The sequence below is a fragment of the Canis lupus genome, chromosome 1 (assembly GCF_048164855.1).
Source record: "Canis lupus baileyi chromosome 1, mCanLup2.hap1, whole genome shotgun sequence".
Classification (NCBI taxonomy): Eukaryota; Metazoa; Chordata; class Mammalia; order Carnivora; family Canidae; genus Canis; species Canis lupus.
In genome coordinates this window covers 122,991,178-123,006,875 of record NC_132838.1, presented here as the reverse complement: position 1 = coordinate 123,006,875, position 15,698 = coordinate 122,991,178, and the positions used below count along the sequence as shown (strand labels likewise).

The window sequence follows — 15,698 nt, the reverse complement described above, 5'->3', positions numbered from 1 at the left end:
TATATCAGTGGACATCTGGGCTCTTTCTGTAGTTTGGCTATTGTGGACATCGCTGCTATAAACATTGGGGTGCAGGTGCCCTTCTGGATCACTACACCTGTATCTTTGGGGTAAATCCCCAGCAGTGCAATGGCTGGGTCGTAGGGCAGATCTATTTCTAACTTCTTGAGGACCCTCACACAGTTTTCCAGAGTGGCTGCACCAGGTCACATTCCCACCAGCAGTGTAAGAGGTTCCCCTTTCTCCATGTCCTCACCAACATTTTTTGTTTCTTGGCTTGTTAATCGTCGCTGGTGTGAGGTGGTATCTCATCGTGGGTTTGATTTGTATTTCGCTGATGCTGAGACGTGTGGAGCATTTTTTTTTCATGCGTCTGTTAGCCGTTTGTATTTCTTCTTTGCAGAAAGGCCTGTTCACGTCTTCTGCCCCCTTTTTGACAGATTATTTGTTTTTTTGGGTATTGAGTTTGATGAGTTCTTTATACATCTTGGATACTAGTCCTTTATCTAATAAGACATTTGCAAATATTATCTCCCATTCTGTAGGTTGTCTTTTAGTTTTATTGACTGTTTCTTTTGCTGTGCAGAAGCTTTTTATCTTTTTTTAAAACAATTTTATTTATTTATTCATGAGAGACACAGAGAGAGGCAGAGACAGAGGCAGAGGGAGAAGCAGGCTCCCTGCGGGGAGCCCAATGCAGGACTCGATCCCAGGAGCCCAGGATCACTCCCTGAGCCAAAGGCAGATGCTCAACCAATGAGCCAACCAAGCTTCCCAAAAAGCTTTTTATCTTGGTGAAGTCCTAATAGTTGATTTTTGCTTTTGTTTCTCTTGCCTTCGGAGACTTATCTAGCAAGAAGACGCTGGGGCCAAGGTCCAAGAGGTTGCTGCTTATGTTCTCCTCTAGGATTTTGATGGATTCATGTCTCACATTTAGGCCTTTTATCCATTTTGAGTTTATCTTTGTGTCTGGTGTAAGAAAGTGGTCCAATTGCATTCTTCTAACGTGGCCGGCCAATTTTCCCAGCACCATTTTTTTTGCAGAGACTGTCCTTTTTCCATTGGATATTCTTTCCTGCTTTGTTGAACATTAATTGACCACAGAACTGAAGGTCCATCTCTGGGTTCTCTATTCTGTTCCAATGATCTATGTGTCTGTTTTTGTGCCAGGACCACACTGTCTTCATGATGACTGACAGCTTTGTAATAAACCTTGAAGTCCAGCATCGTGATGCCTCCAGTTTTGGTTTTCTTTTTCAATATTCCTCTGGCTATTTGGGATCTTTTCTGGTTCCATACAAATTTTAAGATTATTTGTTTCAGCTCTTTGAAAAATGTTGATGGTATTTTGATAGGGATTGCATTGAATGTATAGATTGCTCTGGGTAGCATAGACATTCTAATAATATTTAGTCTTCCAATCCATGAGCATGGAATGCTTTCACATCTCTTTGTGTCTTCCTCAATTTCTTTCATAAGTGTTCTGTAGTTTTTAGAGTACAATATTTGATTAATGTCTGTTTCTATAGCAGATTGTCAGTGCCCCACCCATATCCCTTGCATTCTGTGATTTTAGGGAGTTCAGCCAATTTCTGTATCTCAGGTCTTGAGAGGTTTTCTTGGAAACCAAAGGCTACTGTGTAGCCTGCTGAAATGCCAAGAAATTAATAGCCTCTGGCAGAAGTCCTCAACCAACGATCCTCTAAAGATGGTGTGTAAATACCCCAACTGTCTTACCCCTTGGGAGGGAAAATACTGAGGTGTGTATTTTACATATTTTCTCAATTTCCTACAGGTTTAAGCTTCACTGTGCTGTTGACTGTGGCATCTGACTTAAGAGGATGCCCTTTACTGACTGCCTTCCCTTCCCACCTCTGTTTCCTGCATCTACCAAATAGACATTGGGATCTTTGTCTCAGTATTTGCCTCTGGGGCAGCCTGAACTAAGACAGCCTCTTTCCTAGGGCAGTAAGCCTATGATGAGTATAGATGACTTATTCATGACTGTGTCTGGTAATAGGTGTTCAGTCAATAATTGAGGGGAAAAAGAGAGAAAGCGTTATTATTGTTGATGTTGTCAATGTTGTTATTCAACGTAAAATACACAGCCCACCCTTCACTGAGAAGATTCAGCAATACATCTGATTCTTGGACAAAATCAGGTTCTGGGACCTTTGTATTTCACTTAGGGAAAATGAGAAAAGACTTGGGAATCAGGTTTTGAGGAAAGGCTACCAGATGAGAGGTAACGTCTGTCCTGTTTTTCTGTCTGAGTCAGGACTGCAAAGGCAGAGATGACTCGCTCTCTAGTGTGAAAGCCTCCAAGGTTGTCAGCCCTGTGACAGACACTTAACAAGACTTCAGAAAGCATTGACCTCAGCCAGCACACTGTCTCAAGGAGGTAACTCAGAATTAAAGTCAAATCGACAAGCCATTCCTATAATTGAGGCTGAAAGTGGGAGAAGCTGTAGATAGAGTTTGTGGCATAAAGGACAAGCATGTCACCTCAGGAAAAAGTACAAGTCAAGTCAGCATGTCACCTCCCACTGCTGGCTATGCAGAGATTTTAATGAAACATTCTTGGGATTAATCTGCACCAAATGCCTGCCTCACCCAGCTCCTGACAGGGGGCAATTTATAGCTTAAAGAGATGTCATCAACTTTAATAGGCTTCAAATATCACCTTAAAATCACTGACTTCTTACAGGGTCCAGTTTTCAGTACATCTCCTATCTGCCTGTCCATTTCACTTCATTCAGGAATAGTATTGGAGAGCAAAAGAATAAAAAAGCCCTCAAGCTTTAAGGCTAGAAAGGACCTTATTAGACAAGGAACCACAAAATCAAATGTCTATAGTAGCCAGCAGGGAGGATAAATGAATGAAGTAGCTGGTCAGGCTCTGTCAGGACCTGGAGAATGCCTGCTGGGTTCAAGGCAGCAATGCTTTTCAATCACAAGTAATTGTTGCCAGGCAGAAGTTCAGATCCAGTGTGGCCAGATTTTTTTTTTTTTTCAAAAGAAGCTGTATATCCAGGTTTATAAATGAAAATTTCCCGTCTACTTAATTAAGTACTAATAATTAATTTAATATTTTAACAATAATAAAACCAAGTGATAATAATAAAAAAGAACAAAATTACTGCACATTTAGTAGTCATCTAGAACTCACCTGCTGTGCTGTAGGGGTTGTTAAAGTAGTGACACCTTTACATTTTTAAAAAATTTTTTTATATTTATATATTTTTTAATAATAAATTTATTTTTATCGGTGTTCAATTTGTCAACATACAGAATAACACCCAGTGCTCATCCCATCAAGCGCCCACCTCAGTGCCCACTACCCAGTCACCCCCACCCCCTGCCCTCCTCCCCTTCCACCACCCCTAGTTCATTTCCCAGAGTTAGGGGTCGCTCGTGTTCTGTCTCCCTTTCTGATATTTCCCACTCATTTTTTCTCCTTTCCCCTTTATTCCCTTTCACTATTTTTTATATTCCCCAAATGAATGAGACCATATAATGTTTGTCCCTTTACATTTAAATTGGTAAGCAGTCATTACAGCAGGCCCTCCAAATGACTCCCACCACTACCCTGGCACTCTTTGCCTGCCCCAGAATGTCAGCCTGCTCCATCATCCAGCGACTAAAGGGTTAACATATAAACAACAGGTCACCTGGAGGATCCTGTTTCAGCACCATGGCCAGTGTCTGGTTGACTTGATCAGCATTTGCATTACACTTGTGAGGTATTTTTAGGATCACCTCTCCATAGGGGTTAACAAAACACATAGGCCTGGAAATGGATCCTACCAAAAGCCAGTTTGGGACCCCTGATTTATTCCAATTCCCCTTATTTGATAGTTGATATTCCCCTTATTCCAATTCCCCTTATTTGATAGTCAAACAAAGGTTGACACAGAAAACATTAAGTTAATTAAAATTATGAAGCAAATCACTGAGAGACACTGATAAGAGCCCAGAACTCCAAGCTCATAGGCCAGGGCTCTGTCCTCTTCATCAATAGCTATCAAACCCATGGAGGGTATGGATTGTTAAAAGCACAGATTTCTCTTAACTCTTATCTATAGAGAACAAACAATGGTTACTAGAGGGGAAGTGGATGGGGGGATGGGTGAAACAAGTGATGGGGAATTAGAGTACACTTATCATGATGAGCACTGAGTAATGTATAGAATTGTTGAATAACTATATTGCACACCTGAAACTAATATAACACTGTGTGTTAACTATGTTGGAATTTAATAATTTAATTTTTAAGAGAGTGGCAACAATAAAAACACAGATTTCTGCCAAAACTCTGGAGTTGGTTGGCTCAGGCATGACTATTTTTCAAAAACTCATCAGATAATTCTGATGATCAGCAGATCTGCAAAACATTGCTGCAAACTGTTACCACTGGCGTACCAGGAAACCTTAGCCACCCAAATTCCTCTGTGGACACATTTGGAAAGCAGGGTAAAGTCCCTAAGGACATATTATTTAAATAAATCTCATTCGAATATCACATAGAAGACATATGTGTGTATGTTGGGAGGGCAAATGGTTTTACGCAAGCCCTTTAGGTCTGTCTTATTGTTATACTGAAGGGAAGAAAATTAAAGGAGGAAATTTTTGAGGTTGGCAATAATTAAGGATCAGAGAAATGGAGATTACACCAGCATCAAAACAGGACTATTACTTACTAGTTATACATCTTCAGATACCTCCCTTAAGTTTTCTGGGTCTCACATTCTCCATCTGTCAAATGGGGATAGCAATACCCAGTAGGCAAAATAATCAGTTTTCAGAGATAAATCAGTCAATTCTGGATTACCCTGCCTATAGACTTCTCAGTGACTGCAGGCGCCTCAACCAGAGAGCCAAGTGGATATGCAGCTTCTGCTCTGCTCACAGGAGCAGCAACACAGGTTTATCAGCCCCTTCCCAAAGCCCAAGTCTAGCCACAAATTGAAGGACAGCTCAGGCCTTTGTGATATCTTCACACCTCTGATTCTTATACTGATGAATCCAGCTCAGGTGTCAATAATTGACACTAGGGCTTTGTCAGCAGCAATGTGTTGTCCGTGAAAGTCTGCCGGCCTACCCACAATGTAATGGTAGAGCTTCCCTTAGTCATAAGACACTTCTCACAGTACTGACATATAGTGGCAACTGTGATGGCCATGATTATGATTGCAAGTGATTTAGAATACCACTCTATAGCCAGACAGATCAAGGGGCAGCTGTGTGACTTTGGATATTATTTCCAAAAGTCTCATCATCAGTGAAATAAAGGCAATAGTGATTATCTCCTATATTGCATTATTACAAGAATTAAATGAACTAATACAGGAAAGGGCTTAGTTTGGTGCCTGACATATAGTATTCAGTAAATGTTCTTTTTGGTGATAAGATTAGTATTAATTTCAAGATTCAACCCCAAGTTTGAGAGAGCCTTGGCAATAACATGTAATATTTGGTGCTAGAACCAGCAGCTTAATGGGTGCCCATGGCCTGATGAGAGGCTCACACAGAGCAATGCTCCATCTGGGCCCCTGTGGGGCACACAAGTACTGAGAGGTTTAGGAGCCTCCTTCAAGTCTCTGAGTTCAACAAGGGGTTGTTTGCTATACAGTCTCAGCCCATAGCTACCAACAGCACTCTCTCAGTCTCAAACTCTTCTGCCAGAAAGGTTGCTAGTAACCCAGCCAGCCACCCCTGCTTCTGGAGCTTGGTTAAGTGAAGTCAAGGAGAAGCGCTGAGTTATCTTAAGCTTCTGGTGGCCCAGAAGACTCCAGTAAATGTCAATTGCAGATCCCAGATCTCCACCCACCTCTTCTAGGCAGATCCACGCAATGGGTATTTAGGCAGGCACCCAACTCTGGATTCCGAAACAAACAAGCTTCATGTTATTTTATCTAAATTTCTAATCTTCCCTGAGAGCTCCAGGGTGCAGCACAGAGCCTGGTAACAAGGAGAGAGGCTGCCAGAAAGAGAACACCTGGACCCAGAGCCCAGTTCTAGCACAAACTCAATGTGTCATTGTAAGAACCAAACAGATATGATTATATAAAGGTCTATAAAGTATAAATCAGGATTGCCGTTATTAACATTTATTATCATTACACGTGTTTTGAACTTTCAGTCATAAAACTCAATGTGCAAAAATGTAACTTTCTATAACTGAACTCAATTTTTTAGTTAAGTTCCCATTTTGCCTGGTGCATAAACTTAATCTAGTTACTTCCACATATACCCATTCTTTGCCAAGTAAATGCAAAAATTTCAGGATTAAAAGTGTTTTCTCCTACTTACCTTATTTTTCTGGATAGGAGATCTCAAGTATCCCAGAGTGGAGGTGAAAGATAGGGCACTGAATCTTATTGAATCTTGGTAAGGAGGAGGCAGTGGATCCACAGTGACTCTGATCCACACATCTCCTTCAGACCCAAAAGTCCTCTTTATTTCCAAATTTAGATATAAAAGTGCTTTTCTTTGCCACTTAGGGAGGGCTGTCTCAGGCTTTTTGGTAACTAGGCACCAGAGTACCATCCATTTGTTCCTACTGCCAAGTTTGCTGCACCAAATTAGGGTAGGAATGCTTTGGGTATCCCCCTGACACATCTGGGAAATTAACTCCCTTCTGTAGAAGATCCCTTCAAACCCGTTAGATGTCTCCACGGTCACCGGCCAACTCCGGATATCATCCTGGTCATGGAGTCATGAATCCAATAGACTTCATCTCTGCCCTATGGAGCTAGTGACAGAAGACAAATAATAAAGTCAACACATAAATGAATGCAGGATTGCAAATTGAGAAAGTGCTATAAAAATAACAAATATGAGGCAGTGGCAGAAGAAAAGAAGGTTAAGGGGTGCCTACTTATATAAAGTGATCAGAATCAGGTAAGGTGTCTGAGGACATGATAGGTAAGCTGAGACCTGAAGGAAGGGAAGGAGCCCATATGGGAAAATTAGGATTATGGAGAAGGGATGGGACAGACGCTCCAAGCATAGAAACAGATATGGAGAAAAGGCCCCAGGGCTTCCAGGTTTGATATGGTACTGGAATACATGGTCAGGGTGATTGAAACACAATCAACAAACAGGGTCTAAATGTCATGGTGAAGAGTTGGAATTCATCCTAAGAAAAATGCTAACGTCATAGAAACATTCACTGTTAGTTTTTTTTTTTTTATCATTAAATGATTTTAACCAAGGATGAGATAGATTTTTTTCTTATAAAATATTATGTTGGCAATAATTCTCAACAGTCATAATATGGTCACCCCTTAGACATTTGGAAAGAAGACATTTGGAAACATGTAGGGACATTTTTGATTGCCACAATGATTTGAGTATATACTACTGGCATTTAGGGAAGTCCAGGGAGCTAAACCACCCACAATACACAGGACAGGTCTACTTAATGAAGAATTGCACCCCCAAGTCCTTGTATTCCTAGCAAGATTGAGCAGGTATCTGGCAGCTGTGTGGAAGTGGGGGTAGGACAAACATGTTAGCAGGGACGTAATGAGGATTGCATTGGCATTGTCCAGATGGGAAAAGATGATGGCAAGAGTAGGGCTGAGACCTCGGAGATCAAGAACAGTGAAAAAGTGTGCAAATATGAGCAGACATCATAAACTGGCCACGCTGTTTCCTCTCAAATGAGACACAGTCCCAGAGAGTTTCTCAGTTTGATTCCTGGTAACCATTAGCAATTGTTTCCAGTTAATAGCCGAGGCAAACCTATTTGGAAAATACCTGATTGGGTTGTGATTCAGAGACAGAGCAAATAGGATACAAAGGGAAGAAAATAGGGAGTAAGTCTGGAAAAGGATGTTACCTTAAATGCCCAGATGAGCTCCTTAAATAGAAAGGACAAACATTATATGTTCTCATTCATTTGGGGAATATAAATAATAGTGAAAGGGAAAAGAAGGGAAGGGGGAAGAAATGTGTGGGAAATATCAGAAAGGGAGACAGAACGTAAAGACTGCTAACTCTGGGAAACGAACTGGGGGTGGTGGAAGGGGAGGAGGGCGGGGGGTGGGAGTGAATGGGTGACGGGCACTGGGTGTTATTCTGTATGTTAGTAAATTGAACACCAATAAAAAAAAAAAAAAAAAAAAAAAAAAAAGAAAGGACAACAGCTCTTCCCTCTTTTAGAGGATTCCTCCTGGAAGCCCACCAGATTGTTATCTCTCTCTCACTTATCTCTACCAAAACCTCACAGATGCAATTTGAATGTTCTCCACAATTAACAAAAAAAAAAAAAGTCCGTAAAGACTTGCCTATCACTCAGAAAATTAGCTGCCATGCATAATTAGGTTAATTTGGCATGATATTCATCTGAAATGTGAACATGCTATTAATAATGAAAGCAAACATATGGAGCAAATGTCCTTGATCTGCTGAGGGAGCGGCTAAGTCATGAGCTCCACACACAAATTATCACCATGCCTTTCCCAGAAAAGAAGGTGGCATGATTAAAAAGACATCACAGAGGGGCGCCTGGGTGGCTCAGTCAGTCAAGCATCTGCCTTTGGTTCAGATCATGATCTCAGGGTCCTGAAATTAAGCCCCATGTCAGGCTCCCTGCTCAGCTGGGAATCTGCTTCTCCCTCTTCTTCTGCCCCTCCCCCGGGCTCATGTGCACACGCACGCTCTCTCTCTCTCTCAAATAAATAAAAATCTTAAAAAAAAAAAAAGTCGTCACAAAAAAAAAAAAAAAAAAGGCATCACAGAGTTCCAGAATCTCAAAAAAGTCTCCACTCAGGGAATTTATCACTCTGTGGAAAGAGCTAGCGTTCAGTTAACCCTTACCACATTTCCTCTCTGCTTCCTAATCAACCCCATCCTTTTGTGGACAGAGATCACAGATGGAGCCCTAGAATGAGGTCAACTCAAGTTTTCCATTTGTGAAGTTGAAAGAAATATAGTAAGTGGGAAATAGGAGATGTGATATACACAGTTTCCTTGTTGAAAATGCCAGATTCATTAGACTCTTTACCAACTGCATCTTTGTTGCATCACAAAGGCTCCTGCACTGTCATGACCCATCCTGGAGGCTTGATGCTCTTCCCCCAGGCAGTGTGGTACTGTGATGCACACTCACAGGTGTAAGCACTCATGTGAACACTTAGAAATCAAGGAAAGTGTTTGAAGCAAGCCTGCCTAAATCCAAGATATTGAAAATAGACCACAAGGAAAGCAACCTGTGTTCTCTCTCTAGCCCCCCTGAATTATCTACCATAGCCATTGGGTCTACCTTTCATACTAAATCATACACAAACGAGGCTTTTTTGGGACACTTGGGTGGCTCAGTTGGTTAAGCATCTGCCTTGGGTCAGATCCTATCTTAGGATCCTGGGATCAAGCCCCAAGTCTGGCTCTCTGCTCAGCAGGGAGTCTGTGTCCCTAACCACCCCCTCATGCCCTCTCTCACATGCTTTCTCAAATAAAATTTTTTTTTGAAAAAAAAACAGACTTTCTCTTAATTTTTCTAAAGGATGCTCTCATCAAGAAAGCTTTCTAATTATAATTCAATCATGATAGAAAATAGAACGGGGGAATCCGTGATTTAAAAGGCAGTTATTCAGTGATTCTTGACTAATAGGTACTAAAGACATGATGCTGGACATGTTTCTAAACCAAAGCCAAGGGGCAAGAGCCCCAACACTAGAGATGTACCCAAGGTCCTGCTGGTCACATATTGGACCTAACCAAGCATTCCTGTGACTACTGAGAGGAAAAAATGGTATAGCTGGGCCAACTGCTCAAGTTTCCACATATTTCTGGATGGTGACGTCATATATCTGAATAGTACAAGACCTGAAACTGACCTTCAATCCAAATTATCCATGCCACCATGCAGAGCTCGCTTGTGGAAGTTTACATAAATTATTTTCCTATTTCAATATATTTGGAGACTTTAGTCTTTCCAGAATCATTTACAAGATGATAGCAGATACCAGTGATGGCTCAATTCCCTCAGTTCACTTGAGGTCACCTGAAAGTGTGACAGATGATTTCCTCCTGTCTCAAGCATTTGCACCTCTCTTCTTCTCTGCCTGAGGACTTTCTCCAGCAACACCAGAGCAACTCCACCAAGTGGGGGTGTAAACTGGATCTGCAAGCATCAGAGCACAAGGGATAATCCTCAACCAATAGTGATAGAAAGGAATAAATGCCTTGATTTCCCTGCCTTCTGATGGACAAGTCCAGGTATATTCCATACAGGTTCTCACAGGGCCCTTGGACAGATGGATCCCTAATAACTCATTCATTTACATACCTCTGTCTCACTTTTCTAGTCATTCACTTTTGTGCCTCCTGAATTCATCTCCAAAATAAAATGTCAACTAAAGTCTTTGAATTAGAGTGTGCTTCTGTAGGAACCTAAACTAAGACAAAAACAGGTAGTTTTAATTATTCCTTAATTAATATGCTTTATAATATAGTACTTTCTTACATATTTGGAAATATATGTGTGTGTGTGTATTATATTCAGGTATGTATATAAAAGTTTTTAGTGAATGAAATCACATTATGTGACAAACACAAATTCAAGAATACACCACATAGATCCCCCTCAAAGAGAGGACCTTTTGTCCCAGATGCCAGAAGTGCTGTCCAGGTCATCTTCCAGTGGTCAGCCCACCCAGAGAATGCTCACATACAGAGGGTGCCTAACTCCCATGCGAGTCCAACACCCATAATGGAGTTCCATGTTTTATATAGGAGAGATTATAAAGAAGAAAACCAAGTGAAAGCCATTGAAACTGTCTCCCCATCAGTAGAAAGAGTAACTCTAAAACAACAGCACATTCCAGGGGTAGGTGAGGAGGTGGATATTGGCCACCCTTAAAGATTCTAAACAATGTAGGGAGGAACGGAAAGGAAAGAAATGATGAAAATTGAAGAGCTTCAAAAACCTGTAGTACAACATCAAACACACCAACGTAAGCATAAGAGAAGTCACAGGGGAGGAGAGAAAGATAGCAAGAGTATTTAAAACAATAATGACCAAAAACCTCTAAAATTTTATGAAAACCTTTTCCCTATATATCTGTGAAACTCAATAAACTCTTACAGGATAAACTCAAAGAAGTCTACAGCTAAAAATAAAAAATAAAAAAAAAGTAGTCTACAGCTGTACACATTATAGTCAAATTGTCAAGAAATAGAGTATATAAATAGTCCTAAGTGGCCCTGGTAATTAAATATTTCAATTCACTGAGGAAACTTGGATTGTTCAATTAACAGAGTTGGGCCATCAGATTAGTGATTCAGAAAAGAAATAATTAAAAGTATTCATGACTCATTCATTTTTTCCAAAATAAATTCTTAATTGATGAAATATTTATATGCAAAAGGAAGAAAGAAAGAAAGAAAGAGAGAAAGAAAGAAAGAAAAGAAAAGAAAAGAAAAGAGAATAAAAGAAAAGAAAAATTTTAAAAAACTAGGAAGAGGTTCTGGTCCAACCTGACAGCCCAGGAGGCTTCTGAACCCCCCACCTCTCATGGACACAGCAACTCTACAGATACATATGGAGCAACTCCCTGTGAAAGGAATCCAGAAACTAACTGGGCAACTGCTACACATTAAATGGAAGACTCCCCACACAGAAACAAAATGAGGAGGGAACCCATGACTCCTTACTACTCCTTGAGGAGCAAAGGTTTGGATCCAACATCTAGCAACCCCAACTTTGAAATCTTCCACCGGAGCCACAGGCCCCAGGACACCTAGCTCTGAAAGGCAAAGAGGCTTGGCCCACGAGACCCCTAAGACTATAACAAAGCAAGAAGCCATTCTTAAGAAGCTCATGAAGGTCAACTGTGGCTATACTCCCCCCACCCCCGGCTCAGACCAAAAGGGCAGACCACAAGACCCACCTCCCAATCTTTCCCTGAAAGAGCCCAATTTGCATACTTCAGAAGTTACTGCAGAGTCAAGCTTCTTGTTTATCACACATCCAGGAGCTGACTGCACCTGAGAGATGAGGGAGATGAGGGAGGCCAGTGGATACTTTCTCTGCACTCCCCCTCTGGCCCAATTCAGTCACTGGTATGTATCTCCCTGGAAGGAGTTTGTGCACATATCTGGTGCCCCCAAAATGAAAAGACATCCTTAGTAATGTGAGAAAATATATCTGCTATAGGGTTAACATCCAAAATATAGAAAGGACTCCTGCAATCCAACAGCCAAAGAAAAAAATCCAATTAAAAAATGGGAAGAGAAATTGAACGTACAAACTTTCAGCTTTAAGATCAATGAGGTCTAAGGATCTAATATAATATATGTTGACTATAGTTGATAACAATTATAAATTGAAACTTTCTAAGAGAGTAGAACTTAAATGTTCTTACCAAAAAAAAAAAAAAAAAGGTAAATATGTGAGGTGATGGGGGTGTTAATTAACTAGATGTAGGGAATCCCTTCACGATGGATAGGCATATCAGATCACCATGATGCACACTTTAAATACCTTAGCATTTTACATAACGTACATTTTAAATATCTTAGAAGATAAATAAACAATAAAGCTGAATTTTCTTAAAGCAATAGGAAAAAACACAAGTAAGTATATTTATTGCCTTAGGAAAAAAACATCAGTTTTGACATGAAAACTAAATGCGATGAAGGAAAATCCTGACAGACTTGATTACATTAAAATTTTAAATTTTGGAGTGACAGAAAGTAAAACTAAAATCAGAATGGAAAACAAAAGATAATATTTGCAACACATGGAATACATAGAAGGCTTAATACATAAAAGTGTTTACTAATCAAAAAGGAAAGGAATTCACAGAAGAAACAAGAAATAAAATAACCAATTAACAAATAACAACCATGGTGACTATCACTTATATTTAAAGACATAAAATTGGGCAGCCAGGGTGGCTCAGCAGTTGGGCCCCTGCCTACGGCTCAGGGCGTGACCCCGGGGTCCCGGGATGGAGTCCAGCATTGGGCTCCTGAGAGGAGTCTGCTTCTCCCTCTGCCTGTGTCTCTGACTCTCTCTGTGTCTCTCATAAATAAATAAATAAATAAAATATTTTTTAAAAAATAAAAAAATAGAGACATAAAATTAAAACAATGCAATGTCATTTCACATGTCAAATTATGTTTTATCTTCCTTAAATCTATGTCAGTGTAGACAAGGATGTGTTTGCTAAATACCTAATAGTGCAATTGCTGGGTCATAGGGTAGCTCTATTATTAACTTCTCGAGAAACTTCCGCACTGTTTTCCAGACTGGCTGCACAGTTCATGTTCCCACCAGCAGTGCAAGAGGGCTCCCCTTCTCCACATCCTCGCCAACATTTGTTATTTCCTATCTTGTTAATTTTCTGACAGGAGTGAGGGGATCTCATTGTGGTTTTGATTTGTATTTCCCTGATGCTGAGTGCTGTGGAGCATTTTTTCATGTGTCTATTGGCCATGTGTACGTCTTCTTTGTAGAAAAGTCTGTTCATGTCTCTCGCCCATTTCTTGATTAGATTATTTGTTTTTTGGGTGTTGAGTTTGATAAGTTCTTTATAGATTTTTGGATACTAGCCCTTTATCTGGTAAAACATTAGCAAATATCTCCTCCCATTCCATAGGTTGCCTTTTACTTTTGTTGACTATTTCCTTGGCTGTGCAGAAGCTTTTTATCTTGATGAAATCCCAATAGTTGATTTTTGCTTTTATTTCTCTTGCCTTTGGAGACGTGTCTAGCAAGAAGTTGCTGTAATCAGTCAATTATTTAAAATTAACCATTTGTTCCTGCTTCTTTAATCTATGCATTATAGCTCTACTATGTCCATGCACTGTGTGGACTATGGAAGATGAGAGGGAAAGGAGAGATAGAGGACTGTTCCCAAAGGGTTTATGATTTTCTGAGAAGGAAAAGACTAAACTGAGTCCGAAAACCCAAAGTCTTGTACCTTCTCTATCTCTGTGTGACTTTGGATATGTTACTTCTTTGTTCTGGGTCATAATTTTCTCTATGGAAAATAAAAATATAGAACTAGATAATCTCCCATTGCTCTTCCAACTCTGATATTCTTTAATTCTTGTTTTCCAGTATTTCTAAGCAACATTTTATATATTCTGTCATTCAGAGATGAAGCTAAAAAAGTAATAAAGGAAATGTTTTCATATTTGTAGTCTATGACACAACTACAGTGATTAACATTTAACGTTTTGAAAAATACAAATGTAATGATCCAAAGGGGCACCTGCACCCCAATGCTTATAGCAGCAATGTCCACAATAGCCAAACTATAGAAAGAGCCCAGATGTCTATCCACAGAGGAATGGATAAAGAAGATGTGGTGTATATAGAGTCTAAATACTTACCATTTACAATGACATGGACAGACCTAGAAAGCATTAGGTTGAGCGAAATAAGTCAATCAAAGAAATACAATTATCATATGATCTCACTCACACATATGTGGAATTTTTTTTAAAGATTTATTTATTTATTTATTCATGACAGACATATATATAGAGAGAGAGCCAGAGACACAGGCAGAGGGAGAAGCAGGCTCCATGCAGGGAGCCCGACGCGGAACTCAATCGCGGAACTCAATCCCGGCACTCCAGGTTCGCGCTGTGGGCCAAAGGCAGGCGCCAAACCACTGAGCCTCCCAGGGATCCCCCATAAGTGGAATTGAAGAAACAAAACAGAGGATCATAGGGGAAGGGAGGGAAAAATAAAATAAGACAGAATCAGAGATGGAGACAAACCATAAGAGACTCTTAGCTATAGGAAACAAACTAAGGGTTGCTGGAGGGGAGGATGGTAAAGGGATGGGGTAACTGGGTGATGGGCACTAAGGAGGGCATGTGATGTGATGAGCACTGGGTGTTATATGCAACTGATGACTTATTGGACTGTACATCTGAAACTAATGATACACTATATGTTAACTAATTGCATTTAAATAAAATAAGTTACTAAAAAAAACAATTGATCCTCACCCAATCGGCTTGAGTTGCCAAGACATATGACTTCCCATTATGATCTGTCTGCACTGGTTATTTTAATGATCAGACCTGATGAATTGCAAGGAATGATACATCCCTTTCAGCATTGTGTCTAAAGTCAAATAGTTAGGCACCTTCAGGCCAAAGATCTCCCTGCATCTTAATGTAATTTCATAATGAGTTTTAGGAAGACTTTACATATAATTTGCTAAACCTTGAGGCCAACGTTTGAATTATTTTCTATCAAGTCCTGTTATATGTCTGGTGTAAAGCATTACTCTAGAATTCAGAAATTTTATCCCCAATCTGAGCTTTCTTACCGTAGCGAGACCTAGACTAGATATTCATTCCTCTTGATGACATTTTTCTCTCTGGCTCTTCCAGAAACAAATGCTGGGACAAAGATTCAAGAGCAAGAATTTTATTCAGAAGGTAATTCCAGGAAACAGGGAAGGTAGTAGAAAAGTAAGATAGAGTAGGAAGCAACCAATAAAAGGTGAGTTAGTGAGCTAATTACTACTTCAGGGAACTAGAGCTTGATTTTTCTGGGGAACCCTAAGAGCCAGTGTAGATCACCCCCTTCAGGGTTATCTACTGGAGGGAAAAAGGGACTAGGGTATTTCTACAGCTACTCAAGCCATCCTTCATTGTTACTGTTCCTGGAGAGCATTAAATTGCTCATTCGGCCTTCTAAAGAGTAAATTCTAGCCTCC

General features: G+C 40.2%; 1 long non-coding RNA gene across 2 annotated transcripts in view; it reads right to left on the bottom strand.

The window, feature by feature from the left end:
* LOC140608341 (uncharacterized) overlaps positions 1 to 8,974 on the bottom strand; it is a 45,294-nt gene extending 36,320 nt beyond the window's left edge. For both annotated transcript variants that reach the window (XR_012010360.1, XR_012010357.1), the window contains exons 1-2: positions 8,827 to 8,974; positions 6,313 to 6,754 (exon numbers count right to left, since the gene is read on the bottom strand). This is a non-coding gene — a long non-coding RNA (uncharacterized lncRNA). The remainder of the gene's footprint in view (positions 1 to 6,312; positions 6,755 to 8,826) is intronic.
* Between the last annotated feature and the right edge of the window lie 6,724 nt (positions 8,975 to 15,698).